This window comes from Tachypleus tridentatus, chromosome 7, assembly GCF_004210375.1.
Source record: "Tachypleus tridentatus isolate NWPU-2018 chromosome 7, ASM421037v1, whole genome shotgun sequence".
In the NCBI taxonomy this organism is placed as follows: Eukaryota; Metazoa; Arthropoda; class Merostomata; order Xiphosura; family Limulidae; genus Tachypleus; species Tachypleus tridentatus.
The window spans coordinates 146,729,858-146,745,548 of NC_134831.1; the positions used below are offsets into that span (position 1 = coordinate 146,729,858).

The window sequence follows — 15,691 nt, forward strand, 5'->3', positions numbered from 1 at the left end:
TGAACTTTTATTGTAAGAATTTAAGTACAGAAGAGTATAATATGCCAACAATATATGTCATGTGTCACAAGTTATAAACTACTGTGTTTTATGATATAAAACTTTCTTGGTTGCGATCTAAGAAATACGGAGTCTGAATTCAGCCGTAAATAGACTATAGATGGTGCTATTAGTGCCAGGATAAATGTGCACTGTCAACTAAACATTTGCTGATAAGGGACCGTTGAAATAATCGGCGTATATGTAGTGAGTGTCATGTTGTAGTTTCAATAGAACTTGTTTGCAGGCGAGTCTTTTAGAGTCACAGATGTTAAGTCTCCAAATCCATTTCACTCGCACACTTTACTGGTGGATAGCTGTCACATGAATGAAAAATAAAGCACATAAATTTAATGTCAAATGCATAACCTTCATAAGAGGCGATTCTTAGAAATACATACTTCTTACAAGGAAATCGAAACACGCTGTTATCTTCAGTAAGGTAGTAAATCAGTTGATAAGCCTTAGCTTTTTAACTTTACAACTACATTTTACGACCGCTTTTCACACTTCGATGTTGTGCTAGCATCAAGTGTGCTCCAAGTCAAAACCGCCCGGCATGGCCAGGTAAGTTAAGGCGTTCGACTCGTATACCGAGGGTCGCGGGTTCGAATCCCCGTCGCACCAAACATGCTCGCTCTTTCAGCCATGGGGTGTTATAATGTAACGGTCAGTTCCACTATTTGTTGGTAAAAGAGTAGCCCAAGAGTTGGCTGTGGGTGGTGATGACTAGCTGGCTTCCCTCTAGTCTTACACTGCTAAATTAGGGACGGCTAGCACAGATAGCCCTCGTGTAGCTTTGCGCGAAATTCAGAAAACAAACAAAGCTTATAAAAAAAGATATTGAAATTATTGTAGAAGTTTCCAAAGATATACATTTTATGTTTGCTAAAATGCAGATATCTTTGCGATATTTTTCAAGTTCACTTACACGAACTATAAACTATACTCAAAGTACCTTGTTAAACATTTTTGAAGTCTTATGTTATGATTCTCACCCACTTTAGGCTCGACAATCTGCGGGTCACGGGCCCGAATTCCCGTCGCACCAAATATGTTCGTCCCTTCAATTGTGAAAGTGTTATGATGTTTTGGTCAGTACCACTATTTATTGTTAAAAAGAGTAGCCTAAGAGTTGACGGTGGGTGGTGATAACTGCCTGCCTTTCTTCTGGTATTTCACTACTACATTAGGGGCTGCTATAGCAGATAGTGTAAGTGAAATTTTGAGCAAAATTTGTAGCAAAATAATCCCACTCATAAGTTAGTGTATGTTGATGTGACACTCGCGCGCGCGCGCGTGTATTATATATATTAGGCTCTAATATTTAAGCATAAAGTTCCTATACGGTACTGCTGTAATGTTACAATCAAAGAATGTAGTGCTAGTATTTAATATTACATATTTCGGGTGATGTATGAAGTAGAAAATAGCCAGCTGCGTATAAGGCTGCTCTGCTGTATGTGAATTCTGTTTTGAGTTCTTCGGACATTTATCTCATGTGAATAGAATATCTTACACCGACAGAGAGAGAGTGTGCTGAACAAGGCTCGATTAAGGATTTTATTGGTCCTAGGCTTTTCAACTTATAGATGCTCCCTCGAAAGAGAACCTCTTCGTGCAATACATTTAAAGTCATAGTTTGAGGCTTTCTAATTAGTGTGAGACCCTGGGCTTCAGCCCGGTAAGCCCATAACTTAATCCGGGGTTGGTGCTGGGATATCTTGAACTTGACTGGTCACCTTTCTTGACAAGAATAATATAGATTAATTACTTTTTTTGTCTGCGTCGTATCCTCGGTTTGCTTAAATATTGATCTGTTGTCCTGACCCATAAAATTCTGGTTATTCAAGGGGCTACTGATTACAATGTGTGCTTATATGTTTGGTTAACTGTTAATTATGCAGCAAAATTACCACGTAACGGTCAGTTTGTTTAAAATGTCTACAGTGTTGGTTTGTTTGTTTTTGAATTTCGCGCAAAGTTACACGAGGGATATCTGCGCTAGCCGTCCCTAATTTAGCAGTATAAGATTAGAGAGAAGGCAGCTAGTCATCGCTACCCATCGACAACTCTTGGGCTACTCTTTTACCGATGAATAGTGGCATTGACCGTCACATTATAACGCCCCCACGGCTGAAAGGGCGAGCATGTTTGATGTGACTGGGATTCGAACCCGTGACCCTTAGATTACGAGTCGAGCGCCCTAACCACCTCGTCATGCCGGGCCATGTTGGTGTTTAACTATGCTAATTCACCAAAAGTACTTTGAGGTTACTAACCCATAATTATATGATGCCCATTAAAAATAATGTAATGAGAAAGATTTCTAATATTTGTTAATATACTTCTGTCGTGGGAATGAAGCCTATTGTCAAACACAGACTACGACATTTCAGGGTACATTATAATGCGAGTTCTTTGATAAAATGTAGCGCAATAGATGACAGTTGGTAGTTTTGAGTTGCTATTCAAAATTAGGGACAGTCATCGCAGACAGCACTCCTTAACTTTAGGCGAAATTCAACATAGAAAGTATAATTTTATCTCGCATTAAAAAAGAATTTGGAAGTTTATTACGTTGTTTTTCAGTATTTATTATAAAAGCATTTGTAAAGAAAAACATTGAAAAGGTTAATGTTTTTATCTTAAACTTCAACAAAACTGTCCTAAAAAAGTATATCCCTGGTTATCCTTAGATTCGTTTATGACGTCTTCCAAGGGAATTGCTTGTCCTGTAATCAGAACACTCACATACAGTTTTCTTGACTTGTTCCCCTTCTTATTTTCAAAACTCCCTCATTCTTTCTCTCTTTCACACATAATTTTTTTTTTTCAAAACTCTAAATCTTGTACCGGCAAGTGCGCATTGGCGAAGCTTACCTTTTAATCAACTTCTTCAAATCATGATTTCACCCGATTTCTAGTTCTCACTGTGAAGTGAAAATATCTGTTTCATAACGGAAACTGTTCGTGTCTTATCTGCGCTTCATTATAGCCAACCACTTCTACGATCTCAGTTCGTGGGACGTTTGTACCTTCTATTTCTCACACGATCTATGGCGTTCTGTTTGGATTAAAGATTATATTTACAAACACAATCCAATCACTCATTAAAATACTTATTTTTGGACTCTTTCACGATTCTGATTGTAATTGTTTTGCTAATAAGTTGTTTTTAATGATTAAAAATTAAAACTGGTAGAAATATTCTTACGTTATCTCATTTTGGACATTTTAGAGTAGGGTCAAAAATATGATGTTTTCAGTAACTAATTTACCTATAAATTAGTATATTAGCAGAGGACATTCTTAAGATACTAAGAAATACCCGAAACACTGGGCCCATTTTCTTCTGATCGACAGTTTATATGTTTGTCAATTTTACTTAAATTAGTATAACCAATTCCAAGAGCTCGCCATACCTTAGTACTCCTATATAAGGCTCCAGTATTAACATTTTATTAATATAAACTGAGATAGTTATTTGGTAAAATCCTGTACTTGCCTGTGCTAATAAATTCAATTTACATAAGTGGATGGAATTACTGGTGATCAGTTCTCGAGTTATAGATAGTAAAATAAGCCAACTAAATTTATATAATAATCCCTGAAGTTCTAAACATCATGATGGTCAACTGGCAACCAATAACAATTTTATGAAATATTATGCGTTTTATATAATGGCTTAACTATAATTTATTTATCTCAGAAAAAAAACACTAACAGAATCAATTAAATTTATAAATGAAGAAATACTTACAGAATATGTACGTTTTTACTATCTATTTATCTGTATGTTCAATCAGAATCGTGGCACTACTCGTTTTTAAGTTTACTTGCACTTGAAACTTAAGATAGCAACATCTGTGTACCGTACGAACATCTGCTCGTGGAATCAGGAATGTAATGTTTAGTACTGCGAGTTTTACTTTTTATTCGAGATTCTTGCGCAAGACTACATAAAAGGCTATTTGTACATAGCCGTCTCCACTTTTAAATGGCTATGCTAGAAGGAAGATAGAATAATAAACATGAGCAATTACGCCACAATCAACTATTGTAGGATAATCTGGACGTGTAACTCTAGCAGTAACTTTTGTGTATCGTAGCTTCGTAAGCATGTGAATCCAAGGTAGGCAGGCCTCTACTCCAAAGCCTGTTGTCTTATTAAATAAATAAATACTAAATATTATATATATATAGGTATCATAAAATAAGAAAAATATAGCCGTTTTCCTTCGAAGTTTTTGAAGTTATTTAGTTACATCAAAGAAAAATAACACTGTTTACGGAACTGGCATTTCGTGTTACATATTGGCTATACTAATATCATCAAATACTCTTATAATTTTTAAAATATCTAAAATCTCATGTATTTTTTCCTGTTTTTGTTTGACTCTTAAGTGTTCATTATTGCTCACTTCCAACTGTAATCATGTTATCTATTTACAAACCTGAGTTTTACTTCTACTAAATTGGGCTTTGTGTCCACTACTATGTTATGAGATGTTTATGACCCAGCAGTATGTGTATATACAAACATTTTCAATTAATTTCTATTTTTGTTCAGTTCAGTTTTTGAATGTCTATATTTCAGTAGTGGGTTCTAGGTTTTTATATAACCATAATTGCATGAATGCTTTTATCATTCCATCGTTTACAGACGGACTTAAATCTAAAATAAAGTGGTCTAGCCACATATATGTTATCATAATATGGAGTTTGAAATTTAGATATTTGCTTAGACAAGGTGAAACTTGATCACAGTATGGACACACATAGTTGACTAAAATATTATACATACACATACACCTTTTGTTTTATTAATAATGATTCACTTTTTTAGTCTTTAGGGTGGCCTAAATTCGCGATATTTTATTGGATTTAGGATCAAAACTATTGTTAATAGCGATGGTACACAAATAAAACATTTTAATGACTATACACCATGTAATTTGAAAAGTATTTAATTTCTCCTAATTGCCTCAAAGTACCTCGCACTACAATCACGGTTGAACCAAAAAACGAAAAGAAAAAAAAAAACAGATGTATTACACCTTGATAGCCATAAATATCCAAAGTATGACCCATAAACTCACGAAATACAAAATTCACAACTTATCGCAAAACACGGTAGAAACATATGACCCTGACCATGACTCGAAACTAACTTTAATATACAGTACAATTATAAATGGAGGTTAATAATTATTTCAATAAATCCAAAAGAAACATAATTCCGAAATAATAATATTCTGTATTTAATATTACACAACTACTAATGACATCGATTAATAATAGTAATACTATACAGCTAGAACCATGGAAGGTTTGAATTCACTTGTTATATTGCGAGCTTGTAAATCATGTGATCATAATGTACATACACTCATGCAACATCAATGATATCTGTATGTCACAGCTAGTGGGAACTGTTCTCAGTCTCATAATACATGCAAAATACTCAAAACAAACCTAGTCATTTAGAAAGAAAGTTAGCATTTTAAATATAACTAAATATTAACAGACAAGCTCAAATATATAAGGTATAATACCTGAACGATAAACAATATCATAACGAAATAAAAACAGAATTCGGCATCTCATACATTTGTTAGTGGACCAGTCCTGAAGGTCTTTTGCATTACTGTAGATACCTTTCCTGTTGGCAGGAGAAAGCTAATGCGTTGCAGATGAGATAAAGGTTTGGTTTGTTTTGAATTTTGCGCAAAGCTACACAGGGGCTATCTGTGTCAGCCGTTCCTCACTTAGTAGTGTAAGACTAGAGGGAAGGCAGCTAGTCAGCACCACCCACCGCCAACTCTTGGGCTACTCTTTTACCAACGAATAGTGTGATTGACCGTAATATTATAACGCCCCGACGGCTGAAAGGACGAGCATGTTTGGCGCGACTCGGGCGCGAACCCGCGACCCTCAGATTACGAAGCGCACGCCTTAACGCGCTAGGCCATGCCCAGGAAAAATGCAAAATATTATGGTTTTGGGATAAAATAAGATGTGTTTATTATATTATTTCATACTAAAAGCACTAAAAGCTACGTTTTTAGTTTTCTTCAAGAACAAGAAGTGTCAGTTCATCTCCTCGTAAAAGTTTGACTACGTATAAGGAACTAGTATTTATTCTGAGCAAATTATGTACGTCACTAGTTAGGTAATGAAGGAGATAAAATATCAATAAAAGTACAGAATCTGCCAATAGAAAGTAACAGAACTGCAGAATTTATATTGTTTATATTTTGGAATACGTGAAATGTGGAAGAGAAGATTTTGATGGATTCTTTATTGTAATGTTTTACACAAAAATGTAAATGTTTAGATTAAACTTCCCAGTAATGTAGCAAATAGAGATACGTTTACAATAAAGTTTAAATATTTGAATCGAAACTAATTATAAGATTTCACACATTCTCTTCAGTCCATGTGAAAAGTCGAGACTATTTGAAAATTGTGTAATTGTTTTGTTAGTGTAGGCTTAAGCTTTACTGTAAATTACTCGGTTTCTTTTTACACATTGTTTAGACAGAAGACTTTCGAAACATTGCCCTCTACACTTGTATTTTCTACAACAGGTAGTTGTCACCCATCCCTGTACTTTTACTTTACACGGTATTGTCTATTAGGCTATTTTTTTTGTCACGCGTCTGTATATTTTTATTAAGTACTAAGCTACACAATAGGTTATTTATGTTATATCTATCGATGGTATCGAAACTCGATGATTAGCCTTATAAACCCTTAGTCTTACTGTTGAGCCATCAGGGGACATAGATATATTTCAAAGGTATCCAAGTGTTCTAGCTTAGTTAACTTTCCAAGCAAGTGGTTTTATGTCTGTGTTATACAATAGATAAGTACATTATAATGTACGTTTTAATGATGTATTTCATTAGTGTTTATATTTCATTTATATTGTGTGTTTTTTCCATCAGACTAGGTGAATAATCTTAAGTTGCACTAAATATCAGTGCTCGAAAGACACTCAGAATATCATTATAAAATACAAACTTATCAATTTGTATGCTAGACTTCATTATTGTAGCGACAGAAAAAAAAATTCCGTATGAAAACTTGCGTATTCATGTGTATACTGCACAATGTCTTTGCTAGCGCTATCATTAATCATACTGGTGACATTTTAGATTTAATAAAAACATACATACAAAGGAAACAGAGTTTTTTATATGAAACACACTTTCACTTATTATAGAAGCTGTACTAAACCAGGAAATATACAGATCGTTCTAAGGGAGATTACTTGTAAGTCAATACACGTATTAGTTGATTAGCCAGCACAAACAGTTACGTTGCAAACAGTTTATTTAAATTCATATACAGTTATTATCCAAATATTTTGACACCAATAAATAATATGTACGACACTCGCTATTACTTTACTCATTCTCAAAATTACTGGACCAGAATTATTTGTATTAATCGGTGGTACCTCTTTCGAAAATAAGTATGTCAGACTTAAAAAGATAATACAACCACTTCATGCTGTTATCATAAAACATCTCGCTGTGAAGCACAGACGCGTCTATTATTAATGTTTTATCATCTGGTTACTATGGCCTTTGCTTGTTGTTAAAGTTAATAAAACAGCATTATAAAAGCAAATAATAATAATGAAATAAATACTAGACCTGACAGCTAGTATTGAAATTCAAAGAGATGGATAACTAAAAATTAACTAATACAGATATAAAGGCTAAGAGACGACACTAATATCAAAGAAATTGATGTCTGGAAATGAAGTAATATAAATATCAAAGCTGAGAAGTGGTACTAAAATTCAAAGAAATGGGTAACTAGATATCAAATATGTTACGTGTACATAAAACATGAACACATGCTTGTATACAGTAATGTTAATTAATAATAAGACTTCGTTATACATTTATCTAAGTTGTACCACATATACATTTATATATATAGCATTATTTAAAACGTATAAAAGTTGAATATAGGTTAGATGAACGTACAATTATGGGTACTATTCGCAGTTAGTGCACTCGAGGTCCTATTCATCAAATTATCTGTTGTCATTAAATGTACAAATTAATAGTTCAGTTTGAAATGTGATTACTTATATTAAATTTTGGAAATTACGATTAAAAATATAGTAAGATGACATTAGCCAGAATTTTAATTCTCCAGTATTTCTTATGTATTGAAAAGAACTAAATTTGAAAGACTTCGGTATATATGATACTGATCTTGTGTTTTTAATGTATATTATTACTTATTAATCCATGTTTTGAAGTATATTCCGAACTCTTCATATTATGAATCCCTAATTTTTCTCACCTTACGTTCTATGGATATTCTGTCGCGTGTTTATTTTGTCCTTGCAACAATTCATGTTCAGAAAGCGATACACACACAGCAGATAAAAATGAAATTCGATTGTTGATAAAAAGCTTTCCTTCACAGATCTTAATACGAGCAACTGAAGGCTATCGATACCTAGTTGATGGTATTCATATATTGTGAAACGTTTCTTTACGCCCCAACCTCATGACTGCCCATTGGGAGTGAGTCCAGGTGGGGTCCATTAAAAGTATTCTTGTATCACATTTCGTTAGTATAATGGCCACAGTTATCATTCAATCAGATGTCTAAGTAAGTGTATGTCAAATGAGATAAATGTTTGGGGTCGTTTACTTACAGTTGCAAAGAACCTATTTTCTAATATACTGATTTAACAGGAATCAAGGTGTGTCAATAGATCTAACGAAATAACATTCACTATATGTGGAGGATATGCATTGCAGGTAGTATCTCTCCCATTATATTTATTTTTCTATGAATGTTCGAAAGAAACGAAAAAAAAATTAAAAGTAAACATAATTTTATATTTGAAGACCTAATATCAATCAATTTTCACCCCAATATTTGTTAAAAAATGTATTACTTAATCAGTATTAAATATTTGGAACAGATATGTTGACGATATAACTGGTGGATTCACATCTGCAGAACACATACTTAGTTTTTTCAACCAAGCGATTCTTTTCGCTTTGTTTTTGTAAAAAACTTCGTTTGCTGACAACTCGGAAAGCCTTACTTCCTCCCACCTGATGCCTCTCCCCCATGATCAAATAGCGAGGTTCCATTTACGTAATTGATTTCAAAATCATTATTCTTGATATGTATCATATTAGTGAGAAGTAGTGAAGATAGGTTCCCACTTGCCTTCTTCAACTTCAGAGCAAAATAAACTCAGGCTCCTTACGTTTAGATTGGTTATTTTGAAACTGATTCGTCTGCTCTTCATAGAACGTGGAAGATTATTTTAAAAGGAAGTCTTTGCGGTGATGCTCATGTCACGATAAATTTCTTTTATAGTCGACAAATATACGTGCTGTCACAAAGATGAAAATATTATTGTTACTTTCCATAGAGTGTAGGTGACTTCATTTTGAACTATAGCGTTCTACCAACCATAATTATTTGAGATAGCGCTAACAAATCTTAACTGTGTGGCAGTTATGTGTAACGTTTTGAACAGGGAAAGTACAGGAACAGGAAACGATGCCTCTGAAGAAAGCAGGTGTTTTAATGGTGATAGCATTTTACGTTGTACTGACACGACAAGAATTAAAGTTACCTTCACTTGTCTTGATTTATTGTGGTCCACTTCACAGAAGTAGTATACCCGAGTCTTTATAATGGATTATAATGACCGACCCCTTGAAAGAGATCAGTCACTGTCGCCAAAGCAATTATTTAAACACAACGTACTATCGGCCCTACATAAGGCAACGGAACAGAATTGTTTTATCTTTATCCGCACTACGTACACATTTCATTTGTTTTCACACCTCAGAGATTTACGTTTTCAAAGTATATAGATTTGCTTTAATTTTCATCTCCTTGAAAGTTATTATAATGTCATTACATTAAAGTTGGAGACGTATAATGATGTCACTTCCCCTGTATTGAGATATTGTTTGTTTGTTGTTCAGCACAATACTACACAATGGACTGTCTGTACTCTTCTGACTGCCAGTCGAAACCTGACTTTTAGCGATATTATCCCTGAAAGAAGGGAGGTGAGAGATGGACAAAATAATGTATTGCAACTTCTCAAAGTCTGAGTTTTCGTTTCACATTCATGTACCAATATAAGAAAAAAGTTAATATAATGATATATTTCGTGATATATAATATTTCGTTTGCACATTTCTGCATACTATATATGCACAATTAGTTTGTCTGCTTGTTTTTTTTAATTTCGAGTAAAGATACACGAGAGTTATCTGCGCTGACCGATTCTAACTTACAGTGTAAGGCTAAAGGGAAAGCAGCTAGCCATTACCACCAACCGTCAACTCTATTTTCTACCGAATAGTGGGATTGACCGTGACATTATAATGCCCCCACGACTAAAACGGCGAGAATGTTCGGTGTGATGGAGAATCGAATCCCTAACCCTCAAATTATGAGTTGAGCGCCCTAACCACCTGGGCATGCTGGGCCTGCTTAGTCATTCAAGTACTGTAATTTGTGTCTGTGAAACAGATCTGTTTAATGCGTACACGGGCCCGGCATGGCCTAGCGCGTTAAGGCGTGTACTTCGTAATCTGAGGGTCGCGGGTTCGCGCCCGAGTCGCGCCAAACATGCTCGCCCTCCCAGCCGTGGGGGCGTTATAATGTGACGGTCAATCCCACTTTTCGTTGGTAAAAGAGTAGCCCAAGAGTTGGCGGTGGGTGGTGATGACTAGCTGCCTTCCCTCTAGTCTTACACTGCTAAATTAGGGACGGCTAGCACAGATAGCCCTCGAGTAGCTTTGTGCGAAATTCCAAAACAAACAAACAAACAAACAAATAATGCGTACACATATTAATGACATACTTGAGCGACATGAGTTTAGCTAGTACATAATTTTAGAACAATGTACAGATATTTATGCCCAATACATTCTCTAGATTAAGTTGTTTTAATATGAGCAATGTATAAAGTTGTACGTAAAATATGAAGATGTTTTCATATGATTGTGAATACTTAAAAAACGATATCACGATTAGGTTACTATTTCCACGTCACACTTTTATCAGTTTGATCAATAATAGCTGATGCTCAAGTTCAACATAGAGTGAAAACATAGGACACCACGGGAGTGACGTAGTTGATTTGATTCGAACGTCAACACTCTTCTGTCACTACCCGGGGGGCTTTTCGCCAATTATCAATAGATACACACTCTCTCTTACCTATAAACATTTGTCACACAATAGTTTAGATTATTAAAGACACATACTGCCTTTTAAAAATTAAAGTGTGTGTTTATCTTATAGCAAAACTACATGGGGCTATCTGCTGAGCCCACCGAGAGGAATCGAACCCCTGATTTAGCGTTGTAAATCCGTAGACATACCGCTGTACTAGCTGGGGGGGGGGGGCTAAAACCAAAGTAATAACGTACTTAATTCAGAAAATATTTAAACACACGTCGCCAGAAGCCCTTGGCAAGTTAACAAGGTAAACGTTCTCCATTTCATAGTTTCAGAAGCAAAGGTGACGCTGTTTGATTAACATTTAATCCAGAACATATCTTATATCTAGAAATTTCCTTTTGTGCGGAGCATTTATTTACTATCCGTACTTTCCATGATGTCAGACTATTTTGAGATGACATTTGTATCACAGTCCTGTAAGTAGTGGTGAAGGATGGACGACTGATTATATGCTGTACTTTGCGAAGGCTCTTTAATTCGCGAGCCCAGAAAAGGTATTGTGGAGTCCACATAGTCAAGGTAAGCGTTATGATGTTCCGTTGGCTAAGCGGTAAGATTCAGCTTATAACGCTAAAATCAGGGTTTGGAATCTAGCAGTGGGTGCAGCCCATTGTGTAGCTCCATAACAGATGTTAATGAAAATTGATGATACATACACACATACACATATATATATATCATACTGTAATGGAAGTCTTACTTATATAATACTGGAACAACATTTTCATTACTGGATGTGCAATCCCCAGCTTCGTGAAATTTTGTCCTGGAGGTCACTTTTTTCCCGTTTCGCTTCGGTTTCTCGTCACGGAGAACTTTATTTTTCTACATTCTCAGAGTGCAAATAAGATAGGCCTGACATAGCCAGGTGGGTTAACGCGTTCGACTACTAATCCGAGAATCGTGGGTTTGAATCCCGGTCGCACCAAACATGCTCGCCCTATCAGCCGTGGGGGCGTTACGTGACGGTCAATCCCACTATTCATCGGTAAAAGAGTAGCCCAAGAGTTGGCGGTGGGTGGTGATGACTAGCTGCCTTCTCTCTAGTCTTACACTGCTAAATTAGGGTCGGCTAGCACAGATAGCCCTCGAGTAGCTTTGCGTGAAATTCAAGACAAACAAACAAGCAAATATGACCATCGTGAATATGTCACATGAGGATCTAATTCACTGGCGCCATCTATATGACTATAATAGTACTCACTGTTGTATGTCCATGTAAATACTTCGCAGATTGTGGATATATCTTCATCAGAATTAGTATGGAAATTCATTAGGTTAATGGGAAAATACACACAAATTTTTTACTTTGCGATTTTGTTTTTCCTTGTTTGCACATGTTATTCCTAAAGATCCACTTTATTTTGCGTTTTCCAGCTTTTATTTTCCATTATCAACAAACTCAAGAGTTATGAAATGAACAAAGGAATTATGTAATTTCCTGTTTTTACATTCTCCTTACTTATTTATAGCTGTGAGATAAGACCATCATTTTAAAGACGTATTTGGTTTTGTCCTTGACCTCATATTTGAGAAATATATATAACGGTGTTTTACCTATGATTTGTAGCCCCTTAGGGGCTTATCCGGCGTATCGAAGCTTTCTCTTCAAGTTGTCTACTACTGGAATGAGGTGAAAACTAGCTTGCGGAGAATAAGGAGCTAATTCTATTCAGGTACTTGACGCTACAACGAATGCTATTCTGAAACATTCCAGTGGTAACAGTGCTTTCCACCCAGCCTTAGGATTGGTGTCAGACAGATGAAAGTTTGCAACTCTCTTAGTACTAATTACTATATTGACAGGCTCTCTGCGATCTCTTTCTTTATCTATGATTGGGTGCAACTTTGGTTCAAATGTTCTCGCGATGGAGGATGTTATTAGCTGTGACCATCTCTTTAAGTACCTTTGTGATATTTATTAACTTAAAATATTTCATACAACCAATACAGAACAATGTTCGTTTGTTTTTTGAATTTCGCACAAAGGTACTCGAGGGCTATTTGTGCTAGCCGTCCCTAATTTAGCAGTGTAAGACTAGAGGGAATGCAGCTAGTTAGCACCACCCACCGCCAACTCTTGGGCTACTCTTTTACTAACGAATATTGGGATTGACTGTCACATTATAACGCCCCAACGGCTGAAAGGGCGAGCATGTTTAGCGCGACGGGGATGCGAACCCGCGACCCTCAGATTACGAGTCGCACGCCTCAACACGCTTGGCCATGTCGGGCCATACAGAAGAAGAGAACGCACAAACTTTTTGTGTCATAAAACAATTCTGTACGTAATAAAATTTTTCCTACCTAGATTTTCAAAGCAAATTTGCTAAATAAAAAAAAAAAAAGAGAGAAGGAAAATCAATATATACTTATATATGTTATAAGATAACAGTTTCGTGTATGTCTGAAATAGACATACTCTTGTTGAAACTTCTAAACTCGCACAAAATATTTGTTCGAAGATAGATCCAGCTTTGGAAATGAGATTCAATATTGATGTATGTTTCTTAACTGATAGTAAGTCGTTTGGACAAAAAGCTTGACCACAAGTTTTTAAAACATGGCTGACAATATTCAATGTGAATTTAAAGGAAATACATGTGACGGTTTGTTCATTTGGGCAAAGAGGGTACGTTTATTCGTCGATTACTTTGATACGTTTCAAATATTGAGCAACGCATTCGAACTGGAAAGAATGCATTATGAAAGAACTTAGATGCATTATGAAACAGGATCGTGTGGGCGATGATGTTGCTGAACAACTTATTGATAGAATCATTTATTAATTACTGAAAGCGTTCAACATGCAACACATATTTAAAAATGAAGTGTACGAAGAATCACCTTAACAGAGCTGTGAATAGAACACTTTATAATTTGACATAGGAAATTAATAATTTTACATGTATGTTTGAAACGTATTCTTGCAAATTGCAGATTTAGATACTAAAGTGTAAACAGAAACTATTACTTCGTTGGAAGGTTTGTTCGTTTATTATTTGAATTTGACACATAGCTACATGAAGGCTATTTGCGCTAACCGTCCCTAATTTAGTAGTGTAATGTAAGAGGGAAGACAGCTACTCATCACCACCAACCGCCAACTTTTGGGTTATTTTTTACCAGCGAATAGTGGGATTAGCCGTTGCATAATGACGGCCCCACAGAAATGCAAGTTTCAATTTACCATATTTCAAATGTTTAACCTGAAACATCTACAGGAGAAAAATTAAAATTTGACAGTAAACATGGATTGTTAGTTATTCATAAAAATTCCTTAAACGTTAGAAAAAATAAATACTTTAATATAACGTAAACAAACTCTACTTTTCTTGATATCTTTCACTGTTTCGGTTAGCTATACATATCACCATGTCAACCAAAGTAGGGATTTAACATCTTTCTAACATATATCCGACTGGTATCACTTTACTTGTTTGTGTTCTTTTCATTGTAGAATTTATTTATTTTTCAATATTTCTTAGAGAAAATGTACGAATAAACAAAAATCCTAACTTCCTGTGAAAATTGTAGTTATTATCTTGACTTAGTGATGATATAGCAGAGAAGTTCAATGATAAATTTGTAGTTATTATGTATTCATTAAACAAGATAATTATATTTTCATATAATCTATATAGTAACAATGGTAAATATATCCAAACAACTGCTTCTAATTGTTTTGTGTCCGGTGTGGCTAGGTTGATAGGGCGCTCCTTACGTTATCCGAGAGCCGTGGTTTCAAACCTTCGTCACACCAAACATGTTCGCCCTTTCAGCCAAGGCGGGTGTTATAATGTGACAATTAATCCTCCTGTTCGTTAGGAAAACAGTAGTCCAAACGTCGGCGGTGGCTGGTGATGACCAATTGCATTCCGTCTTATCTTACACTACTAAATTAGGAACGGCTTGCGCAGATAATTCTTGTGTAACTTTACGCGAAATTCAAAACTAAACAAAAACTAATTCTTTCAAACTGCAATGTTTAATCGGTAAAATGTCCTAAAACGAACCTACAACTTCTTTAGTTAGTATAGTGAGTCACGTATTATAATTTATTTCGGACGTGTCTCCGATTTACTTTGTAACATACGTTACGTAATACGATTTCAAAGAGCCGGAAATGTGAAGTTGGATTTCGAAGTTAATTGAATGTCGATATGTGTAACATTTTATGATATTTACCAACAAGATTGATACACACAATTTTCTTTCTTAACACAAATATTTTAATATAAAACAACAAAACTATTTATAATACCGATTATTATAAAAATGATTTATACACAAAAGATTTATCAATTTACAAATAATACTAAGTTTTTTATCTGGTCTAAAAGTGAGTACTTTATCGAGGGTTCACGAGGCGCAAAGTACTTTTATG

At 35.1% G+C, this 15,691-nt stretch overlaps 1 long non-coding RNA gene across 1 annotated transcript; it reads right to left on the reverse strand.

Annotated features, from left to right (window-relative positions):
- On the reverse strand, positions 1-3,955 carry LOC143258160 (uncharacterized). The gene is made up of 3 exons (XR_013032168.1): positions 3,803-3,955; positions 2,923-3,106; positions 1-356 (listed from the first exon to the last, which is right to left on the reverse strand). It is a non-coding gene; the product is annotated as an uncharacterized LOC143258160 (long non-coding RNA).
- Positions 3,956-15,691: the final 11,736 nt, after the last annotated feature.